The sequence below is a fragment of the Rhinoderma darwinii genome, chromosome 2, assembly GCF_050947455.1.
Source record: "Rhinoderma darwinii isolate aRhiDar2 chromosome 2, aRhiDar2.hap1, whole genome shotgun sequence".
In the NCBI taxonomy this organism is placed as follows: domain Eukaryota; kingdom Metazoa; phylum Chordata; class Amphibia; order Anura; family Rhinodermatidae; genus Rhinoderma; species Rhinoderma darwinii.
The window spans coordinates 391,019,071-391,045,121 of NC_134688.1; positions in this window are offsets into that span (position 1 = coordinate 391,019,071).

Genomic DNA, 26,051 nt, shown 5'->3' on the forward strand with positions numbered 1-26,051 from the left:
AACGCCTCAAACTTCGATTCGTCTGTCCATAACACTTTTTTCCAATCTTCCTCTGTCCAATGTCTGTGTGCTTTTGCCCATATTAATCTTTTCCTTTCATTAGCCAGTCTCAGATATGGCTTTTTCTTTGCCACTCCGCCCTGAAGGCCAGCATCCCGGAGTCGCCGCTTCACTGTAGACATTGACACTGGCGTTTTGCGGGTACTATTTAATGAAGCTGCCAGTTGAGGACCTGTGAGGCGTCTATTTCTCAAACTAGAGTCTAAAATGTACTTGTCTTGTTGCTCGGTTGTGCAGCGGGGCCTCCCACTTCTCTTTCCACTCTGGTTAGAGCCTGTGTGTGCTGTCCTCTGAAGGGTGTAGTACACACCGTTGTAGGAAATCTTCCGTTTCTTGGCAATTTCTCGCATGGAATAGCCTTCATTTCTAAGAACAAGAATAGACTGTCGAGTTTCACATAAAAGCTCTCTTTTTCTAGCCATTTTGAGAGTTTAATCGAACCCACAAATGTAATGCTCCAGATTCTCAACTAGCTCAAAGGAAGGTCAGTTTTATAGCTCCTCTACACAGCAAAACTGTTTGCAGCGGTGCTAACATAATTGCACAAGGGTTTTCAAGTGTTTTCTAATCATCCATTAGCCTTCTAATACAGTTAGCAAATACAATGTACCATTAGAACACTGGAGTGATGGTTGCTGGAAATGGGCCTCTAGACACCTATGTAGATATTGCATTAAAAACCAGACGTTTGCAGCTAGAATAGTCATTTAGCACATTAACAATGTATAGAGTGTATTTCTGATTAATTTAATGTTATCTTCATTGAAAAAAACTGTGACCCTAAACTTTTGAACGGTAGTGTATATGTGGCACAATGAGTGCAATGTGGGAGGCACACCGCGATCCATCTGAAAAAAAAGAAAAGTAGCAAAAAACACAATAAGGGCAATAGAAAACACACCCAATGAGTGGGCTTTGCATCCTTGGATGTGTACGCAACTGATGGAGGCACAAATACTTCTAAATAAGATGTCAGCGGTGCTGTTATTCAGAGAAATTATAATCTTGACTAAATTCAAAGTGTATTTCCTTTTCAAGCCAATGGCAGAAATATTTTAGGAAACACACCAGAAGGGAGGGCAAAAGAGAGAACAGAACAAAGCCGCAGATATCCGACACGTCAGCAACAGGAAGATGTGGATGGTTGCAAACAAAAATAAAAAGTGAAATGCATAATATGGAGGATTTGACAGTATTAAACTTATGCATGTGTTTTGACTAATGAACAGCTTGGGGTAAGGGACTTAATTATGTCTCCCAAAATAATTATACAGAACATAGCTTGATGTGAACAGATACGTGATCACTGTAAAAAAAATATTTTTTAGTATGGAATCGGAGCCTCCACAAGATACATTGCCAGTGTGTGAACAAAATAGAACTTTACAACAGGAGGAAATAAACCATTTAACGTTTGAAGACCAAATTTCCATTCCACAGTTGCGAACATTAGAACAAGAAGGACAAGACACACCATCAGCAATAACTCAGGCATCAATTCCAACATACAAAACATCAAATCCATGCAAGGTCTCAAGCTATGGATGATTTCCAGCATGTAGTAGAAATGGAAATTAAAACACTAAAAACAACAAGATGCAAACAAAGATACAATTTATCCAGAAGTGAGACCCTGGCTTTAAAACAAATGGAGACGAACACAAACATTATTGTGCGGGCCTCTGACAAGGGGTGCTCCATTATAATATTGGACAGCGGTTTGTATGAAAAAAAGGCTATGACAATGTTGTCAGATGAGGAAATATACTGTAAGTTGTTTTCTGAACCAATTGAATCCTTTTGGGTAGATCTTATCTGGCTATTACAGGAGGGTGAAATTTTGGGATATATTATTAAGAAACAAAGTAAATACATGAGTGTGGGGTGTCCAGTTACCCCTATACGTGATGCACTACCAAAAACCCACAAAGAACCCCCCCCCCTCCTTTTAAGCCTATAATAGCTAGTATAGGCTCCCTCACAGAACATTTATGTGAGTTGGTAGATTGCTGGTTACAGCCTGTGGTCAAATCTATGTCTGGGTATATTCAAGATCCTTCCTATTTTTTGAGGTTTATGAATGAAATTCAATGAGACAATAACTGTTCATGGATAACATGCGATATCACATCCCTGTATACATGTATACCACATGACAGGGCTGTCAATGCTATGATATACATGTTGCAGAAAAACACTGATTATGATGAGGGCCTGATTGATTTTTTGGCAACTACTGTCCTGTTTATGCTCAAACACAAATTTTTCTGGTTTAATGGTCAATACTACCTCCAACTATAGGATTGCCCCATGGGGGTTTGTTTCTCACCATCGTTGGCTAACTTATATGTAGCCTGGTGGGGAGAGAGGTATGTTTATAGTTGCGACAATCCTTTCATGGCCAATGCACGCTGTTATGGTTGGTATATAGATGACTGTATCCTCATCTGGCAGGGTCCTACTGCCATACCCGCGTATTTGGCATACTTAAACCACAATCCTGACAATCAAGTTTTCACACACAATTGTTTCACATTAACCGTCTCCTTTTTGGACTTTTGGTTATGGGGAGGTTACCTTACGAAGGGTGAAAAGTAAACTCTTTTGTAAATCAGTAGCGGGCAATTCTTTACCACATGCCAACAGTTACCACCCCGTGCAGGTTATTTATAAACTGCCGGTGGGTGAGTTCTATAGGGCACATTGCTCTTGTACAGAGGACCTTGATTTTGCCCAGGACTGTGAACATATGACACAAAGATTCCGCCACCGGGTGTACAGTAACCCAGTCGTAAACAGAGATAAAAATATAGCGGAGTCCAGAACTAGGGCAGACTTACTGAATAATAATAAAAAAGTAAGGTAGAAAAAAGTGAGCTAACACCTGTCACCTTTAGTACTGAATATAATAAGGATTATTATTATCAAGTAACTAAATTAATGAAAAAGTTCCTTCCAGTATTATATAAGAAAGACGATGTCCGCTATATCTTAAGAAATGGATGTAGGTTTAAAGCTAGAAGGGCATCTACCATTGGAAACAGAATATCACCAATCATATACCAGAATCAAAATATTAAAACAACCTGGTTGAATACTAAGGGTTTCCACAAGTGTGGGGTCCCTCGCTGCGGTTTATGTAACCATGTAAACAAGCATCAAACCTTTACATCGGCACATAGACAGGAGACTTTCACATTAATACTTTTATCAACTGTGATACAACACATGTGTATAGGATATGTTGCATGGAGTGCAATATCCAATATGTGGGGTGCACTGAAAGGACTCTCAGAAAACAAATAGGTGAACATCTATACAATATTAATAATCCTGGCACTGGTAAAGCATCAGCAGTATCCAAACACTTTTTAGAAGTCCACAGGGGAAACACCAACTTTTTTATGGTAACAGGTATCGAAAAGTTTATTAAACCTATCAGTGGGAGAGATTAGTGGCGCAAGGTGCATACAAGGGAGGCTTTCTGGATCCTCAAATTGGATACCAGGGCCCCAAATGATAGGAACTTGCGATCTGATATCATGTATTTATACGAAAATTTCCCCCCTATATGACTGGCATACTATAGTATACTTTTTACTGTCTAAATTTCTATAAGCATGTGCCGGAAATATATGTGCTGTTAAATGGGTTTAAAGGCAGGTTTACCATGACCATCAAGGGTTAAAGATGTATACTGTTTTTCTAGGCTAACTCTGTAATGACACAGGTGTGTAGTATAAAAGAGGTAGGGGTTTTGCACATGGTATTGGTTTTTTAACTTGTCTCTTCAGTGAGACCAGGTAGGCTATGAGTAATGTTACACAGGTCTGAAACATGTAAGCCATTTTAACCATTGCTTCCTCATTTTTGGACATGTATTTTTAATGCATTATTAAATTTCAAGTTTAACCGATACCTAAGGAGCAGTGGTGTCACGGTCACAGGGTGTGTGGACCCACTAGGCCGCTCCGCCGTAGCGGAGAGGCAGCTAACCAGGTCCCAGTCTATACGAAAGTCTATAGCAGTTCGTAACACTCTGGTACCTGAACTAGTCCAGACAGTGGCTGTGGCTTCAGCACGGATGGAGGTCGGTGCAGCAGGTTGCGCCAGTCGTGGCAGGCAGTACAAGATGTGGCAGAAGACACTGGATGTGGCAGAAGACACTAGAAGTGGCAGTAGACAGTGGACGTGGCAAACGACAGCATGTGCAGTAGACACGACTCCAACACTAGCAGGCACAGGAACAAGAACACAGCATCGGATACAGGAACAGGTAACAGGGCACGGGTAACAACTGGAACGGAAAACACTAAGGGACCATTTGCAAGACAGACTTGGGATAAACTAACAACGCTCAGGCAAAGATCAGAAGGGCTGGGGCCTTCTTAAAGACTAGGAAATCATGTCTGTTGATGATGATGATTATTTTTATGTGCGGGTGCTGGCCCTTTAAGAGCGGGAACGAGCGTGCACGCGCACCCTACGGGACACAGCGGTCTGGAGCGGAAGTGAGTGCTGTCGTCTCCTAGGAAGGAGGTGGGGACCAGCGCTCACAGATCCAAGGCTGCGGGCGTCGGGAGGTGAGTGAACCCGACGGCCCGCGGCCATGGACGCTACAACTGGATTACTACCATTTCTGTTTTTGGAATTACACCACTATGCACCATACATCTTGGGATATGTCATGTTCAGAGATAAATTAAGGGAGGACACATCTATATATGAATCTAGTATAATGAAAGAGAATGTCCATAGTCCTGGAGAACATACTCTACAAAACTTTAGTAATCCCATGTTTGTCCAAAACTTTAAACTTGAGTAGGCCGACACAATGTACAACTGTTAGCCAAAATACCATTAAGCCACCATTAAGAGCACGTGTATATCATCCTATAAAGGTGGGCAGAATTAGAGGCTGCTGGACAGGTCTGGCACTCCTCATCTTACGGGAAACTATGGAGAAAAAAACGGTAACTACAACCTAACCAAAATATTATTCCCACTCCTTGTGGCAGTCCCCATTAGTGCAAAACTATTCTATTTAATCTAATGTCTATGGATAACTTTGGACCATGAATGAAGTACATGTGGGGTGTTGATGATGGTGAATGGATGTGCTTTCCCAAAACCCAAGATTGGTGCCCTGGAAGAGCATCTGAGGTCTCTATTAAAAAGCATTCCTAAAACCCCTTTGACAATAAGTAAACTACATGAAGGAGATCTCCAGGCTCTCCCCTTTACTGAGGCACTTTTAAACAATATATACTGTGTGGCATTTAACTGATAATCTTTTTCTCGCTGATGGTTTAATTGTTGGTAGTAGATCATCATAATCTTTGATGTAAGAAAGTGGTAAAAATCAAGGATGCATTACCCAAAGGTGGTGACATGTCATTTTTAAACGTCTTGAAAGATATGTGTACTACAAACTGGTAGCATATCTATATGGTAGACATTTGGCATTGGCGACTTAATACATTCCATAAATTCTTGAAAGGATGCACTTATATTCTTGGCTCAGATGTTTTACTAAACACAATACCATAATCTGTAAACCCATCCCAGGTGGGAGAGGTTTCATATGGACAATAACCAAACTAATGCCTTGTGCAGTTTGCTATCATGTATGTAATTTTCTCTATTTAGCTGCAGTGATGTACATAGAAGAGAGTGGTCTTCAAATTAAAGATCAAAATGGGCCGAAGAGCTTGGTGTTTGTTTTCCATGACCATTAATCCAAAGCCCACCCCCCCCCCTCCCGTTTTGGCAAACAGTTCCTCTGAAAAAAAAAGTCTTGTTAAGGTTCTCAAAACCCAATAGCAAATAAGATAGGATAAACAAGTGCTGTGCCCCCTTCACCAAGGACCCCATAGATACCATAGGGACCACATTTAAGGTACATGTGCCGTTGCCATCATGACAACACCTAGAAGAACGTATAATAAAGAAAAACACAGCTTTTTATACATCACAGTTGTAGCTGAACTGAATTTGTGAATGTCTAATGTTGAGTTTGTCACTTAACACATGATGATATTACAGTGTGTTATCTGGGATTTTCCATAGGACCAAAGGTAAGCCTAGATTATTATATTAATTCAGAGATCAATCATGGTGTACAAAGGTATTCTTTGTGAACTCACCTTATCATTAGTAACGGTCCCTTTCTTACTGTTCACAGGAGATGTGTCAGATGTTTTGGTTTACGAAAACGATAAGTACGCAGAATGAGTTCAAGCCAGGGGCAAAACTATAGGGGGTATAAAGGTAGCAGTCACACCCGAGCCCGAAGATCCTTCTGTCACATTGGAGGTGGGGGGTCCTGTTACAGATTTTGCTTTGAGGCCCAGAAGCCTCAGGTTACACCTCTAGTCTCAGCACTTTCCCAGGACCCTGGACAATCTAAATAAATTTTATTTAGCAAATATGTTTTTTTTTTAATAACCTGCAGTTCTCTTCTAAGATCAGTGTACATTATCTGATTGGTTGAATCTCTATGTATAACATATATAGCATGCAAAGTTGCAATTTATTTCTCAATAAAGGTCTGTAAGATGTTCCTGTTCTGCATTAAATGTACAACATGCATATAGTCAAACGGCTTCAAACAACTTCCTGATGGTCTATTATCCGTGCACATTGTTATACAGGAAGTGCATCTCTATGAAATATGTGACTTTGTTTTTTTGCGTAATATACATTGATTCATAAGCAAGAAAATCCCAAAACAGGAAATACATATGGTATAGTTTGTAAACATTTAAAACCAGCTCCAGGCCAAAAAGTAACATTTGGATTTGGTGATTTGTTACAATAGTAATAGCAAATTCAAAGTGACTGACCAGAAAAATCAAAAGAAAGCAGAATGTTATCAATCGGCTCTTATTTAGGGTGTAAAGTTAAAATTAATGTACATGACAGTCAAGAGTCCAAATGAGAACGTAAAAGGAAGTATTGCAAGAACTAATGGGTTAGAAATTCCAGATTTTTGGAAAAGATGGAAATCAAGGCAAACTATAGGTAAATTCATTGGGGGAAAACTCTACTGGTTCTTCAAGTTAAAGCCCAGATACTTACATGAAGGGGTACAACAGCATTAAGGGGTACAACAACATTAAGCTTGTAATCCTGGGTAATATACATATGTAAGCCCCATAGTAGTAGTGTACACCCTGTTATGATATGATATATGTGGAATGTAAATTACCTAGAATTATATGCCTCCAACCCTGAAAGTCCTGCTCATGACCCCCAGAGCAATTGCCGCTAACTGCAACAGGACAGGCTGCCACCCCAGCATAAAAAGCACAGCTGCTCAAGGAGGATCAACTGATATGTATATAAGTAAATGTGGGTGAATTTGGTTGTGTGAATATATCAGATTCAAATTCCTGACGGTCCAGATGAATGCGGATTATTTTACTGTCTAATTTTTATTATAACTCATTAATTTGAACCAATAAGCCACCAAAAGTGTTTGAATTAAAAACAGTTAAAAGTACCTAAGGAACATCAAGGGACTCCTATAATGGGATGTGGGTCAAAGTGCATACCCGTGTGGCCGACGTCCCTCTCCATGTCTCACATTCTTAGGCCTGATTCACACGAACGATTGTACGTCCATGTGCTGTCAGTGAAGATAACGGACAGCACAGGGACCTATGCAACTCAATGGGGCTATTCAGACATGCGTGATTTTTCACGCAGCGTGTTTCTGTTGCCTGAAACTCACTGCATGCCCTATTTTGGTGCGTTTTTGCGGATTACGCACCCATTGAAGTCAATGGGTGCGTGAAAATCACGGACAGCACACGGAAGTCTTTTGTGTGCTGTCCGTGATTCACACACCAGTTGCTAAAGAAATGCAGAGAAAAAAAATAAAAAATATGCACCAACACTGATATCAAAAACTGATGCCATAGGAAATGCAACGCAGAAAAAAATGCTGCGTTTTTTGTGGACGCAAAACGGACATGTTCGTGTGAATCTAGCCTAAGGCTGTTTTTTTTAAACCTGATCAGAACTGCAATACATTGCCTGAGAAACAAGATATCTTGCATCCTGGCATCTGTGAAAGTGTTTGTCGTTCGCGAATTTGCATTTAACCCAGACTGTTTCCTTATCTTTCCCCACATGAACTCTGCCAGTCCTGACCCTGGATTTACATGTATATAAACACTAAACCCCAGATTTACCTGTATATAAACAAATACACAAGGAGACCAGAGAAAGTTTGGCATCAAAGTAGCCTATTACAGGGCAAAAACAAAAAAACAATGATGTACACCAAAATAAAAAAATATCATAAACAATATAAGGTACAAAAATCTGAATAGCATGCTGCCCCACCTGGTATCGCTGGTCACATCCAGTGGCACATCCAGGGGGTGGGATATTACGGGTCTGGGTTATTTAGGGGTTCTGGTCTGGGATCTGATTTATTTAGAGGAATCTTGTCTGAGGTCTGATTTATTTAAGGGGTCTGAAATAATTTAAAGAGTACCTCCAGTTATAAAAGAAAAAAGGATTACAGGGCAGTAGTTTGCAATATAATTGTTTTTCTAAATCATTGTGTTCGGGTATATTGATGTTAAACTGCGGCAGGGTCCGTGGCCGGTATATGTCAATACTCTGCCTCCTAGGCTATGTTTAGTAAGGGAGCCTGTTTCAGAGGTATGAATTGTTTTTGGGGTCTGGTCTGAGGTCTGAATTTATTTTATGGTCTGATCTGAGATTTAATGCTTCCACTGCTCCCATACCCCCAATTACTACTTCTGTGGCTGGCTTTGGTGCTGTGCACTCGTGTCTCTCCTTAGCCTTAACATCTAATTAGAGGTAGAGGAGGATGGACCATGACTATCGGCACTGGCCGCGTTAGACATAGAGGGAATGGGCATCTACCACGTGGTGGAGGAGGGCGGCAGAAGCAGGCTGCTCAGGGACCCCTCTAAGAAAAATGTCTGGGTTCGGTCCGACCACATCTGCTGCATCACAATTATCACGATAAATTTTCTACTAATTTGTGATGCCTCCGATAAATTCTTGAAGTTAAAGGTTTTGTACACCTTTGAAATCTAAATAAAAATGTGTAAAAGTGTGATTGGTGCAACTTTCAAAAATATTTTTGCTTTTTCAGATACAGCTTCTTTGTATACTGAGCAGCTCTATCTAGATTTTTTTAATAAAAGCATCTTGAAATTTGCACTAATCACACTTCTAGACATTTTTATTTTAAAACAAAACAAAATACAAACGGTTTCAAAGGTGTACGTAGCATTTAAAACATGAGTGATGCTCTGTATGCTTGTCTACATATATTAGGCATATATTACATTAGTACATCATAAAAAAAGGCTTCAGTATAATCTCAAGGCTCCTTTTTGCAATATCTTATTAACAATGACTTCTACATTGAAATGTGCTTTTAATCTCACTGGATCCAAGTGATTGTATTGTAAACTGAAGCTCTAACAGTGATACATCTCTAAATGTGATTATGATTTAAATGTATATCATGAAGGTTAGATGTCATATCCCAAACATTACACTTAATTCCAACCATATTTTATCTACTTCCAAGTGTCATGCGCTGCTTCTCTCCAGCCTAATGACAAATGACATCCTGCTCTCCTATGCTAGCACCAGAATTTTATTAGATACATTCTCTTATATATTTCACAGTGTTGTTTATGACTTTCATCTAATGTATTGCATATGTTCTGACATTAAACAGACAATTGATGATTCAGGTTTGTATTATTTGTTTAAGGAACTGAATGGGAATCTGGAAAAATAATGGGTTTTGAATACTATTGTTTAATGCATAATAAACTCCAGATGCAATCGGATTTTACATGTACGTTTTTTAGAGCGTGAGACTCAGGACTTTTGTACTACTCATTATGGGTTAAGCGAGGTCAACGTGGACAACCATTAGTCGGAGAGCCACATTCCAAAAGCTCTGTTCACTGAAAAACAGTCAATAGTAATAGCTTTCTTCCCTGCTAGTCAGGGAAGGAGCAGAGCATTTGCAGTTACATGGCAGTATAGCTGAGGAGACTCCTTTTTAGCTTTTTAGGGCTGTAAAGCTCTGCATCCTGACAGCTGATGCGAACCCTGAACATGCCCACTCAATCTTTATTGTTTTCTTTAATTACATGTTCATTGGCTTCTAAAGAAGTCCATACTGTGGTTGTCACGCAATATATATCTTCACTACTCTAGATCCCAAGTTACCTATCTTCGTGGAAACTAAGAAGGGACAATGTTGTCAGCTGTCAGATGGAGACAGAGAATGTTTCTGCACAGAGTCTGCCCCTAGCAGCACAGATTAGCAGCAGCACCAAGGGGGACACAGTAAAGCAAAAGAAGATGACAACGTTATTTTTATATGCTAGAAACACTGCAAATTACTTTAAAATAACTATTAACATTTCTAGACTTTGGGACTTTTTAAGCTGTTAACCCAACATGACATAACTAGGTCATAATGGGTGAGGAGAAGTATGGAGCAGGCTTAGGAGCCGAGCCCGCTCCATACACTGTATTACAGCTGACACCCTGCTCTAATGGCCAGGTTTAAAGATAATTCAGATCATGGCCATTTAACCACTTAGATGCCGCGGTCAATAGCGACTGTGGCATCTAATCCGTAAGAAAGAGGGGGAGCACTCTATTATCCCATACATTACATTGCAGGATCCTGATGCCAGGGGCAAGACTTCATAGGAGACATATTTTACACTGTAATGTAATGTATAAGTATTGCAATGTATGGTACCAGTGATCTAACAATCTCATGTTTAGGTCCCCTAGGGGGACTAAACATGTTCATAAATAAATGTAATACAATTTTGAACAATATAGAAAAAATTTGGAAAAGTAAAAAAAGAAAAAAGAAAAAACTTTACGTATATAAAATAGATACAAGAGGTACTGCTGCGCCTGAACTAATAAAATATAACCTTATTGATCCCACTTGGTGAACGCCATAAAAAAAAACATACCTCCCAAAAAAACTTAAAAAGTGATCACAAATTTGTATGTAAATCAAAATAGTACCAATAAATACTACAGCTTACACCACAAAAAAAATAATTCCTCACACATCTTCATTGACGAAAAAATGTAAAAGTTATGTGTCTCAAAATATGGGGATACAATAAATGTCTTTAATAAATTGTTTTTATTATGTAAGTAGTAAAACTTATAAAAATACTAAATAGTTATCGCTGTAATCGTATTGACCTGTAGAATAAGTTAACATGTCATTTCTAGTGCACGGTGAACGCCATAAAAACGAAGTCCAAAAACCATGGAGGAATTGCTGAATTTTTTCTTATCCTCCTCACAAATTAACTTTTAAAAGTTTCTCAGTACATTATATGGTACATTAAAGCCCTCATTTGGCTATGTCCATGAAAAAGTCCACATAGAAAATACACAACAAATAAGCCACATATGAACATGGCCTAAAAGGCATCACATGCCAGTCAGAGAAAATACTAGATTTCATCTTTAATTTGTCTTATTTTAGGGAAAAAGGATCTTTTTAAAAAAAATAAAATAAAATTCTTACGTTTCATTAGCAGCAGACTGTTTTCTTTAATCTCATGGTTTTTCTATTAATGCGTGCAATGAGTTTTACCGGAAATATATGTGAGTCCAGCTTCATCTTGCACACATATGTAACATTCTAAAAGCAGAATTTTGTTAGATAGGATGTGAAGGAAGAAAAATGTGATAATGTATACATTAGCACAAAGAAGTTCTCATTATCCATGAATAGATCTAAAGAGTTGAATTACTTATGAGTTAAATGAGGACATAAGTCAGAAGGAAACTATCAGACATCTTGGTTTACAATGAGTTTATTAAAACCAAGTGTGCAATTAATAGCACGCTCATACACATGGCATTCTATAATAAGTATATATGAAGCCAATAACAAATTTATCATAAACAAATGTTCTTTGACAATACTCAAAATACATTGTAGAGTCTTGGAAGAAACATGAATTTGCAGAAAATCTATGTTTTGAAATGGCCTGTCAAAATATTCACACTTGTTATACAGAAATGTTTTTTAAAAGTGTATTTCCAGAGATCAAAAAATATTGTTCAGGGTCAAATAAAATAGATCCATATTTTTGTAAACAAAGAAAAATAAAAAATAAATCCAGGTTTTATCTTTCTCTTCATGCGGTTACTCTATATCCCAGGCTACCAGCTATAGTCATGTAAAAAGTAAGAATACCCCCATGTAAAGTTTCTTTTAACATTTTTAACATATGAACATATGAACATCTTATTTAGACAGTATATACAGGTAAAGGAGATAGAATTTAAATAATATATATATAACAAATTGTCTTTGGAATAATTTATTAAATAAAAAATTCTCACATATGCCATTTCCTTCTGCAGTTGCCCTCTTATACCTGGTATTACCCCCTTTGGTAGAAACAGCATCCAGCAGGTGTTTCGTATAGCTGTCTACCAGTCACTGACATCAACTTTGAACATTTCTTCAGCTGTGTGATGTTTGAATACATTGGCATGCACAGCCTGTTTCACATCACTCTACAACCGCTTAATGGGATTTAGATCCATTCTCTTACATGTTCCACTATCTCACAGTCTGATGGAAAAATCTGGATTTGGCAGATGCCTGAAGAATGCTACCAACCGGAAGGCATATTGCCTACTGTACAATTTGGTGGAGGAGGGATAATGGTCTCAGGCTGTTTTTAAGGGTTTGGGCTAGGCCCCATATTTCCAGTGAGGGGTAATGTTAATGCTAAAACATTCACATACATTTTAGACAATTGCATCTATCGAACGTTGTGGCAAAAATATTGGGAAAGCTCTTTCCCGTTTCAGCATGACTATCACCAGTGCACATAGCGAGGTCCATAAAAACCTGTGGCTGGTGAATGCCGGATGGAGATAAAAAGTGGTTTGCGGTTGAGAAATGGCTGGCAGCTCGCCCTTGGACTTCACTGCTAGGAGTGGAAAACTGCTGTGGCCTTACTTTTTCTGAAGATTGTAATATTCTACCAGGGGTTAAATGTACACACTCAGCTTGGCACACTTTTGTAAAGGCCCAATCAGGGTATTAACAGATCCCAATAACACATCTTCTAATAACATACATCTCTTCTTTATCAGTAGATAAGACCTTTGGAGATGTTGTGGAGTTTTTAATATTGGTGATAATGTTGGTCATGTGGCAAAAGGCCACTATTTGGCCTAAAAAATTTGCAAAAGGTGTGGCAATCTGGGAAAACGCCAACAAACTAACCCTTAGATGCTATGTTACCCCTGCCATCCTCCACAGAACTGATCCCACCTATCCTGATGTGTGTTGGCGGGGCTTTGGATGTCGAGTAAATATAGATTATATGTAGTCGATCTGCCCCCTTGTCTACTCTTTTTTTAGGAACAATTTTTGAATACATATCAAAATTAGTAGGAAAGGTGGCATCACCACTCCTTCATTTAGCCCTTTGCTTCTTTCAATTAGACATTATTCCCAGTATTATGGTTAGCCCTTGTTCAAAGTATAGCGGACTAACAGTTCCCATGCCCTTGAAAACAAGTAACAAAATTATCCGAAAGGGTCCTTATTTACACATAAAACATAACTTTTACTGCTAAATATATTTAAAATTGTATAAATAATTAGTGTACATTTTAAAGCAGAAACTCTATAGGGTTAATAACAGGAAGTGCAGCAATAATAAATTAATATAGATTATCCTTTGACTAATTTCTTAGTGCATGATGAATTTAAGCAATTTCTTTTCGGGAATTCTGGCTCCTCAGAGAGTAATTACTGCCATGGATTCCAGAACAGTAGCCTCAGTTCTATTCTCCTAGCCAGCAACAGATTTTTTTTAGTCCAGGGTGAATTAAAGTTCTTCATATAAGGAGTTCTTGATCCTCAAAGATTGGTCCATACCATGGATACCAGGATAGTAGTCTACGTTTAATTCAAAAAGATAGGGGCAGAAATGTGGTGTATATGTTAGCAAACACCAAGCCTCTCCCTAGATCTCCCTTTACTTTCTCCTTAGCGGAGCACCTGTTCAGAAAGAGTCAACCCCACAGGATCTGTCCCTTCCAAAACCCTATAAAACTATAAATAAATTCTAAATAAAGTGCATAATATTTCAAGACAACCACTTCCCCACGTGTTTCTATCAACTGTGGCCAGTGACTACCTCAGTAAAGGTAATGTACTATAGAGGTAGCATTGCGCCTATGGAATCCTCCTTTCATCTTATGTAACCCGTAATTTTGGATGTACTGATTAGAATATTACCTCCTTCCAACTCTAGGAATATCTAATTACCTTACTACTGACATATATATCATGCCACCTCTTTGCTCTTAGCAGTTGGCAAAATAATAGATATAGTCCCTTGGCATTCATACAACCAACGGCCATAATTCCGGTCATGTGATGCCGCAGCATCCAGCTTCATTACGCCGTGCATCACCATTCATAGGTCATGTGTTCTCCCAACGATTAACGTCATTACACATTTGTACATGACGCATCCTGGACATCACGATCAGACGTAAATTTTACAGCGTGATTCATTACCTTGGGAACGTAGGAATTAAACCAATAGTTTAGGAGTGCAGTGGCTCTTTAAGTTCATTATCTCTGTATTAGTACTGCTTAACTTTGGTTCAATTTCAATGCCACACATATAGTAATGTAGTTTAAATATTGCAGAGGAATTGCTTTTGCAATTGTATATATGGAAATCAATTAAACCAATTCAACCAATACATAGTGTATTCACATTTAAGGCTTTGTCAGATAATAATTATTTTAAAGGAAGAATAATTAGAGATGTTAGTAAGTGTAGCACAAGTGTGACACCATTGAGGGGGGGGAATATCAAGCTTCTCCTTCTACTGTTGGATGAATATAGCTGGCAGTCTGGGACATAACCGCATGAAAACTTACAGCAGAGGAACTTTTATTGTACACCCCGAAACACACTCCTAATGGTTTGTTTGTTAGATCTCTGGAAATACACTAAGTGCTGTATATGTGGGATTTTATAATTGAGAATCATTACGTAAGCCATACTTTATAGTATGTGTGCATTTATATTTAATGTTATATTTTCATCCATATACATTTCTAAGCATATAGTAAAGTAATTGGGCATGTCTTCTAAACTTTACTATAATGATCACTAGTTTAAGTCAGCTAAGAATTGAAAACCACTTGGAGATGAGTAAAAGGCATTGTAAACTGTTATATTCATGAGATGTCTGTGCTGAAAACTACTTATAGGTATAAAATAACAGGAAAACACACATTTAGTCAACTACAAAGTATAATATATAAAACAAAGTAAAGAGAATTTTTACTTCAAACAAAGAACAAACATTTTATCTTTAGGTATGTTTATTCGTTTGTGTGAAGGTGCTATTTAATGTCCAATCCGCATGTAACATCTGCCGCATCTAAATTTACCCTTCAAGTGGAGATAATTTAATCTTCAGGTCGAGATAATCAGAATTAATTTGGAGTTTAAAATGATAGTAAATAATACTTTTTATGAGCCCTGCCCCCATCACAACATATGTTAAAGCATGGTCCATTTTAACTGTTTTCACTGCCGCATAGCAGGGATTTGAAAATACCCCTGGGAACTGTGACATAGTATGTATTTTATTAGAAAAATAACTATTATAGGTAATTTGCAATTCTGGATTTTCTCAGTTTGTGAAGACCCAGGAGAATGTTATTAATTGGTGCGATGTGCGATGGTGTGATGTTTCTTATTGTGGTTTTTAAGGCAGTATGTGTCAGTCTATGATTATTCTTTTAAAACTTGCATAATGAAAATAATTCATATAATTTTAAACTCCAAATTAATTGAAGTCGACTTGAGGGGTAAATTTAGATGCGGCAGATGTTAACTGTGGATTTTGCCTCAGAATTTGCAGCAGAATTTGGCACACACTTTGACAAAAAAAGGATGTTGCAGATTAAAAATAATAAAATCGCAGCATGCATTAAAATCTGCAATTGAAAAGCTGAAAAGCTGCATGTAAATGGGTTTTTAAAAATGCACTTCACTCTGGGAGTTAATTTTTACAGAAATGTCAATTGACTAAGCCCCCTCCCCAAAAGACGAGTAGGTGACAGAACGGATGCATACAGAGCATTATTTGTGTATTACGAGTATAGCGTTAAAGTCAATAAAGTTAATTTTGTATAAAGTCAATTTTGGCCGATGCAACGAGCTCCAATCAATGAGACAGCTCGTTGATCGGCGCTCGTTTGCGCCTGTCACAAGGAGCTATGTATGGGGTCGAGTGGTCGTTACACCGATTGCTCGTCCCCATACATTATTATCATGTCAACGATAATATTTCAATTTTTTAAAACTATACGATAGGCAGATGAACGAGCGTTTGCTTGTTTATCTGCTGATCGCTGCCCTGCTTACACAGGGCAATTATCGGCAACGAGTGTTCTATGAATGCTTGTCTGCCGGATCATTGCCCAGTGTAAAACCCCCTTTACTCTCCTGCCTTATCTAGGCCTCAAGCAGTATAAGAGAGCTGTAATTAAATTGCCTACCTTCTAACGATAATGAGCTTATTCTGCTCATATTGTCCCAACCTATACAGCAAAGTTGACAAGAGAGACACAGAAAACAGGAAACGTTAGCCTATTGTGCGCTTTGTATGGATAATCATATAAAAAAAAAAAAAAAAAAAAGTGAAAAAGGTAAGATAAGATAATGAAACCTAATGATTTGAAATAATATGTAATTTTCTGATGATACATTACCTTTAAAATAATTTAGAAGAAATAAATGAAAACCTACAAGCAGTACAGCGAGTGATACCAGCTACAACATTCTTTGTATAAACATTTTTTATAATTACTATTTGGGTGTAACATAGTAGTTTTAGTAACAAACTTTCAAGAACCATGATTAAAATGATTGTTTACGATGGTATAATCAATTAAGACTTTTTGATATATAGTGAAGCTTTTAGTGAGATACTTGCTGGATTTCTGTAATATAATTTTTCCAGGTGAACTACTATAATTTTACTACAATGTACACATCTACAAATATATTACTTCTCATATGTAACGTCTATGGCCGCGGTCCGTCGTTCTGACTTACACTCCGGCGGCCGCAGCCATGGACACGTGACTTGCCTGCAGCGTCTTCCTCCTCTGAGACGCCGGCACTCACTTCCTGGATCTGAGACTGTCTCCCGCATGGTGCGCGAGCCCGCGCATGCACGGCCTTAAAGGGCCAGTGCGCACACTGTTGCAGGAAATCTGCAATCAAGTCCAGAGTGCTGCTGGACTATAAAAAGGGCTCTGCCCTCTTGATCAGTGCCTGAGCGTTGTTGTGTACCTAAGTTTGTCCTGCAAATGGTCGCCTAGTGTTTTCCAGTTCCCAGTGTTACCCGTTCCTGCTGTCTGTACCCTGTATCCTGTGCTACCGTGCCTCTGTGCCATCTAGAGTCGAAGTCAAGTGGTGTCTTCCGCTGCATCTACTGCATCACACCCCGCCAGGTGCCCGTATACTGCCGGAGCCTTATCTTCAGCCTAAATCACCGCTACTGTCTGCATTGCCTCATTACCAGTCGTTCATGCAGCGTACTTGACACCATATGACTGCTTTGGGGACCGTGACCTAGGAATCCAACTGGGAAAGACCATACTGTGCTCCCTTGTGAAGATTCTAGTGTGAATAACTGGGAGATTCCTTAGACTTCGCACCTTAGTTTACCCAGCTCAAACCGATTACGGCATAAGGATCCACTTCTCTGGTGAGAATCGTAACACCCTGAATGGCCATGACTACAGAGCTGCAATGCTGTTATAATATGTAGTGTGATTCAGTATGAGATTAGACTCTTCAATGCTGAGGGTTAAAATATGTAAGTACAACCTTTCAACGTTAAAGAAATTATTTTCCGCTCAACAGTGAGCGCTCAGATTTAGGTGACAAGATTCAGGATAATGGAGGAAGATACCTACTGTATATCTAACTACTATAATGAATAGGGTGGAGGAAGATAGTTATAAATAATCCAGAGATATTTATTAATATCTTGATAGTACTATTAACTATCTGTATATAACTAAAGGTGCTTTTACAAGGTCTGATAATGGATGGAAAAACGAGGGCCGATCGACGATACAGTCGTTAATATGATCGTTCATGCCCATGCATTTGCATAATGTTGGCAGCACATCTCCCTGGTCACACAAGAAAATGTGCCACTGACTAATGACCATTTTTTTTGCAACCGATTAGCTGGTGAATCAGCATTTGCTCGTTCATCGGCTGATGGTTGCTTTGTTTACAAAGGGAAATGATCAGGAACAAGCATTTGTATAAACTCCCATTTGCCAAATCATTGGCCCATGGAAAAAGATCTTAATTCAAACCTTCATTGGAGTCTATTCTGCTGACCTGAGATAATGTGCTTACAAGTGCCTTGTGACATTAATAGTTAAAATTTTGTACCAAATAGAAAAAATGAAGAATTGAGCTTCTTGTGCTCTTATAGTAGAATTTGAGAACCAGATCCTTGCTTGACTAGCGGCACAGAAAGTTCAAGCCTTGAATTATTTTGTCAGCTGGTAAGGTTTTGAATGCTGTGGATTGTTCTCCAATGGAAGGTTTTGTGTTGAGATCTCCCACTATGAATAAAAACAGTCTGAGGGTCATCCAACTTGTCTTTATGATTATTTAGTTTTATGAGATCAAGGTTTAATGCAATTAAACTAAATGTGTTCAATGGCAGGATAGGGGGGATTTTAAAACAGGATATGACATAATAAATGTGTAGAATTATCAGGACTGAAGTTTCAACAATAAGCTGCTTTAGGACGAATGTAAATATGTTATAGAAATAGGCTACTGGATTTTGATGAAATGTAGTCACAGGAAAAAATGCTGTCATGTAAATGTCTCCAGTGTAGATAAAGACACATTTAGAAAATATGGAAATAGATCTGAAAAAAACACCCCCACCAAGGTCAACACACTTTCGCCAGGTCGGACAGCTTCTCGTGAACGAGCTTAACCTTCTTGTGAACTGTGCTTAAGTTTTCGTGGGGCAAGCATAAAGATGTAGTACTAATCACAAGGGGACAAACTTCAGAGGGCCATTGTGCAAGGACTTTATGATGGCCCCTGGTCCTCCAACATCAGATTTTCTGAGACCAAATTATTTTCATAGGGAGAATCTCTCTAATGAATCTTTAGCACGCTGGGCTTTTAGTGCATGCTGGGAATCTAAAAATTGGCATAAGTTGCCCCAATGCAACTAAACATGTTGTACGTCCACTCCTGGTACTAATCTTCACATATTCACAACTTAAGGTTATATTTACATACACTGTAAATTGTAGAGGGAAGGCGGAGGCATTTAGCCACTCGCGGGGAAAAAAAGTGGAATGTTCTGTCTTGCCGCAGTTCCGCCTCTGACCTCCCATTCAAATCAATGTGAGGTAGAAAGTGTTTTTTCGCTGCATTTTTTTGCACCACGTTGAAAAACGCAGTGAAAACCGTGGCAAAAAAAGTGCTGGCAGGTCAAAATCTGCCTCAAAATTCCCGAACGAAATTTGAGGCAGATTTTTCTACCTGCAAAATCCTTTGTGTCAACTAGGCCTAAATAGTATGATACTTAATAGTGGTAAATAATACAGATTATTCAATAAATACATATTTATTATTTATTTCATTGTACGCCAATGCTTTTGGAGTGTTTGAAGAAACTGAAGTACCCGGAGAAGACCTGAATATGAGGAGAATACTGTAAACTTTGCGTAGTATGTATGGTAATCCATGTATAGTAGTTATGTAACTACAGTGTTCCTGCGTAAAGTGTTACTGTAGGCAAAAGCTAAACATACAGCTTTTGTCCCTAAAGTTTTACCTACATGATCCCCGACGATCGGGAGATCTACTTGTGTCTGCTGGCTTGCACACCTGCAGCCTGCCTGTACGATCAGGTCGTGGGCAGTGGTTGTCATGAATAGGGAATAACTGCCACACTGTATAAAGCCAGAATGGGCCCATAGCAGGCTATGGGTGCTGTACTACAGATCAGTGTGACATGAAACTACAATACATCATTGTACATGAGGTCTTTAGTATTAGAGACTAGAGAGGACGGAATCTTGACCCTGGTTTATAGGTTCTTCAGGGCCGGTTCCAGGTTTATGTGGGACCTTGGGTAATAGAGTGACAGTGGGACCCTTAGGCCCTTTTCACACTGATTTTTTTGACACTGGTTTTGACATGGAAAACGTCTCGGAATCAGCGTCCGAAATCACCCCCTATTGATTTTAATGAGAGGCAGAGGCGCTTTTCCCGTGCGGCATTTGGCTGCATTAGCATTAGGCATTACATTAGCTTCAATGGCCGAGGGCAAAAACACAGAGAAAACCGTGGAAAAAAAAAGGATCAGGTAGTTCAAAATCTGCCTCAAAATTCCTGAAGGAATTCTGAGTCAGATTTTTTTCTGCCTGCAAAAAAACTCTGTGTGAACAGGGTTTTATATGTCAGCTTCTTTCACCCATTACTAATTCTGCCAGTTCAATGTTCACAAAACTTTTCTATGTTATTTATTTATTATTTTGTGATGTTTATATATTAATACTATTTATTAAAAACTAGTCAATTATAATAATTTTTCCGCTGCTATTTTTTTTAAAAACTTGAACTTTACTGAAAAATAATTTACACTTTTGTTTTGTCTCATAAGAGGAATTTAAATTTTCATCTTTTTTTTTACCTATAATGTCCTAGTATATCTATGTATTGGGGTGAGACATTTTGGCAGAGAGAATACACACAATGGCAGCAGTCTATCCTGTTTCTCACTGCTAGTATATCTGCTTCCCATAACGCAGGACCCTAGATGCAGACGGTATTGAGCCCCGACCTTGCCAGGTGCTGATGCTGACCCTGGGTTCTATTAGTGAAATTTTTAATGAGTTTATTTAATTAAATACATTGCACCCCCTTTCCCTTTGACATTACTCATTGCCAATCTCTTTTGAAATCATGGGAAATTAAAAGAAAGTAATGAAATATCCTGTACTAGTTAGTGAGACAAAACAAATGAACTGAGAAAGTGAGCAATGTAGCCTCCAGGCTATTAGGTCCTGACCTGCAGATTTCTTCTGACTTCTCCACTGTTTGAGGGGATGAACAGCTGTATCCAAGTCTAGCCACACAATGTAGCTATTTAAGTTTACCAAGCAGTGCGATATGTTCCACAATTACGTCAAATATCCTTCAAATCCCTTGTTCAATGTTCAATGTTGGATTCCAGTGATAAGCAAATTTTTACGATGGGGGTTATTTATTTTCCATCCATGGCTGTAACGGGGGCCCTGGTCATGGGTTCTGGGGTGCCAGGGTTTTGGCATCGGGAGATATCTGGCTCACTGCAACGAATCCCAGACCCCACTCCCTGTCATGTTAGGTTAACAGCATTTATGATAGCTCACCACACAAGAACCCTTACACCCCCCTTAATAGGAATAATTATCACTGACACATTGGAGATGACAAATAGAATCTGTACTGTTGATGAATTCTTAGGGTCAGTTCACACAAAGTTTTTTGACGCGGAAACCGCGTCGGAAAATGCGCCAAAAAACGGCTGAAAATGCCTCCTATTAATTTCAATGGGAGGCGGAAAATCCGTCTCGCGGGAAAAAGAAGCGACATGCCCTATCTTTGGGCGTTTACTACTCTGACCTCCTATTGACATCAGTGGGAGGCAGAGAGAGCCTGTTTCGTAGCGTTTTTTGCACGTAGCGCTCAATGACCGCGGGCGAAAAACGCGGTGAAAATCGGCGTGCAGGCAGAGAAAAATCTGCCTCAAAATTACAAACGGAATTTTGAGGCAGATTTTCTTCCTTCAAAAAACTCAGTGTGAGCCCAGCATTAGAGAGGCAGAATTCTTGAACGTTACAACTGCAAAAACGAAGTCTCTAAATAAATGCTACTTTGTATAAATATGGACATTGACGTCAGGGGCTCCTCTAAGAGCAAAATCCCCGGGCCTATGCTCTGGCGGGGGATTCCGCTTCTAGAGGTAGTCCTAATGGCGCTATCTACAGGGGAGGGTGGCGCTATCTTCAAGGGGGTGTGGCACTATCTACATAAACACTGGCACTATATAGGGGCACTATCTACAGAGGACACTATGGTGATATCAACAGGGACACTATCTACATGGGCAATGTGTCATTATCTACAAGGGCACTGGCACTAGGGGGAGCTAAGGGAGCATTATACTGTATAAGGGCAGTTAGAAGGGCATTATATTGTATTGTGGCCTCTATGGGGGCATTATGCTGTATGGGGACGTTTGGGGGCATTAAGCTGGCTGGGGCATTATACTGTATGGTGGCAGCTATGGGGCATTATACTGTATGGTGGCAGCTATAGGGGCACTAAACTGTATGGTGGCATATATGGGGACAATATAATGTCTGGGGGCAGCTATTTGGTATTATACTAAGTGGGAGGCACTATGGGAGTATGATACTGTGTGGGCTGAACCGGGTGTGTATGGCGGGGATTGGGTGAGATTAGAGGCTTAAAAGAAAAAAATTGCTGCAACGCTCTGCGCGTGCCGCATCGGTTGTCCTTCTTTGTGATACTTGAAAGTTGGGAGGTATGCAATATAGCGAAACACAACAAAATGCAGCAAAATATAGCTCACACTTATGCAGAATAAATATTGCCATTATAGCTACTTTCCATAGCTTTCTGCTGCCTGCATTTGGCCTTTGAAAGCGGAATCTGTGGCCAGCAGTTGCCCCTAACGAAAAGCCATTAGTGGCATATCCAATTATTATACACTATTGAAAAATCCTGATAATAGCATTTATTGTTCTCATATTTGTCAGGTGAAGTTTTTTCATGAACACTTTTCATTTATCAAAACTGTCTGACAAAAATGTTTCTTGCCCATAACAACCGAGCATAGCTTCAAGCTTTATGTTATGTTAGCAAGCTATTGCTTAGTTACATTGGAGATAAACGGTTTATTTTGCCAAAGTTTTCTAAGCGGTTAGAAGGGGCCGATTAAGAGTACTGTCGACCCCTGGTTATTCCAAAATTGTGGATCCCTTTGGCCCTATCATTTTTGGGGAGCTCTCCGCATTACGTGTATAAAGGATTGCCGACTAAGGATGCCTTATTTTAGCTCATTTTCATAGAGACAAAGAAAAGGTTCTGGGGCCTACATCTCTTAAAAATAATTTGCAGTTGGAGCAGAAACATCTGAATCACAGGGAGAAATACATGCAGCTATGACTTATCCGATTCAATTCAAAACTGGTTAACATAATAGGAACATATTATTTCAAGTAGGAAAACCTTTGACAGGTGACAGTCTGCTTTTATTGGAAGAGACAGTCTGGTGGTGTTTTCTGCTAATCCAAAAGAAGCTGAGGAAAGTAAATGGAAAATTTAAGTGAATTTAAGAATTAAAATGATATTCTCTGGTACACTGACTGGTACACTACATATAGTTCCACTAAGGACATAGCATCTTAAAGTCAAGCAAAAGCGAATATCAGTATATGACTGCACATTATACATACAGGTCTGGGTGGCTGCTATAGCAAACGGCCTAAAAAAATATAACATTGGATGCATACTCTGTAAAAGCTAGAGGTTGGCTCTAAGGATCCGTAGAAAAATATGGTCAGTGTTAGTATTGACCAATGATCAACTCAAGGACAGCTAAACCCAGTTTCTTAGACCAAGAGCCTCGTCCACAATGTATACCGGCCGGTGCTTATTACTTTGTAAAAAATGTAACGCCATTCCTTCTGTTTACATGCTTCCTGCGGCGCACTGACCACCAGCAGATCTGAATGAGTTTATAGGGCTGTGAATTTTTAGTATATTCTGCTGTTATTACAAAACGGTAACATTAAGTTTTCTATCATTCAAGAAAATTACATATTGGAAAATGCTAATGTGCAGTATTTCACACAATACAAATGATTTACCTTAGGAAAATATCCTTTCATGTATGCTACTTTCTCCACACGCATTCCAATTGCAAAAAAATAAAATAATAATATATCAGAATTTCCATATCATAACTTTTTGTATTTCCTATGCGCTTTTTCTACACAGTGGGCCACCGCAAAAAAAACGTACACAGGACGGCATACTTTTTTGTAACTTTCTGGCCAATGGCCAGCATATGGCATACGCCAGAGGTGTACGTCAGAGATTACTTCTAACGTATACAACTGATGCTGTTATTTCTGCATGGAGAGGGTTCTAAGTGACTGCGACACACTTCTTAACCACCCTACTCTTATTGGGTTGGTACGATGTTGAGGGGAAGCTGGGAGTAGTTGGGCTGTCGCCATATGCATTACTTTTTCAGTGACTCCCATTGAAATTGAGACAACCATGTCAACAAATGTGTTGACTCAAAATCACTACAGTAAAGTGATAAAAATAATAACAGTTTATATTATTCAGAATGTTCTCATGCAATTTTAAAATATATTTTTGACTAATCTACATTTTTTATCTTTTTATCTTTAAAAATTTCCCTCACTGAACCAGCAATACTAAGTTTCCTATAGATGAGATCCTACATTTATAAGTTGATTAAATTATTTTAAAGTTGGCTAGAAGATATTTGGCACTTGTAAACCACACAAGCATAGGATTACAACACCTGGATTTATTTAAAGATTGTTCTTTTTTGCTTAAAGGTTTAATTGTAATTATTTTATTAGCTTTCTTTATTAAAATACTGTACCTTTATTCATTAAGCCAGACTAAACATACTTCTAACATTCCAGTAATATATAATTCAGAAATTGATTACTCATGTTCGTGTCATATAATCTTTTATGCATTTTCATATGAACCTTTATTTCAGCAAGTCTGTGATGTTGTTACTAAAATCCCACTCATTTTACTTTGAGTGCATGTATTATGTGTTTAAAACACATTAAAAGGTAAAAAGGTAAATTAATTGTAACCTCATTAGTGGCACACACATTTGTATATTTTATCCCAAGACCAACATCTGTATGAGAAAAACCAAGCCCCAACGGATATAAAGATATCTTAAGAAGTTAATCGGCAGAAAATCAGAAGCTGAGCCTGCTATATCAGCCGCGGGTGTCAGTTGTATGTTAAAGCTGACAACCTGCTGTAGCAGCAGGGAACGGAGCTAGCTCCGAACCCGTCCGTTAACCCCTTAGATGCTGCAATCAAAAGTGATCGTGGCATCTTAGTGGTGTGAAGCCGATCGCCGAGGTGCCGATCGTTGCTATGGCAACCGGAGGCCTAACAATGGCCTCCTGGTCTGCCACGTACGGAAGCCCATTAGATCCCGCCCTGAGGTGGGCCCTAATATGATTGCTGTCACTGAATAACTGGCAACTCTAATGCATTGCACTACATGGATAGTGCAATATATTAGAGTAAAGATAAGAAGTGCAAGCCCTCAAGTCACCTAGTGGGACAAAAAAAAGTGAAAAAGTTAATAACATTTTTTAATAAAAGTATAAAAATAAAAGTTTCAAGTTAAAAAAAAACTACTCCTTTTTTTCCTGTCTTATTTTATAGCAAAAGAAAACAAAATGTTAAAAAAAGTACATATATTTGGTATCACCGCTTCCGTAACGTCCCAAACTATAAAACTATAATGTTATTTTTCCCGCACGGTGAACACTGCAAAAAAATAAAATAAAAAACAATGCCAGAATATCTATTTTTTGGTCACCACCCCTCCCAAAACAGAATAAAAAGTGATCAAAAAGTCGCATGTGCCCCAAAATAGTACCAATAAAAACTACAACCCGTGCCGCAAAGAACAAGCCCTTACACAGCTTTTTTGACAGAAAAATAAAAATGTATGGCTCTCAGAATATGGTGACACAAAAAAATTATTATTTAACG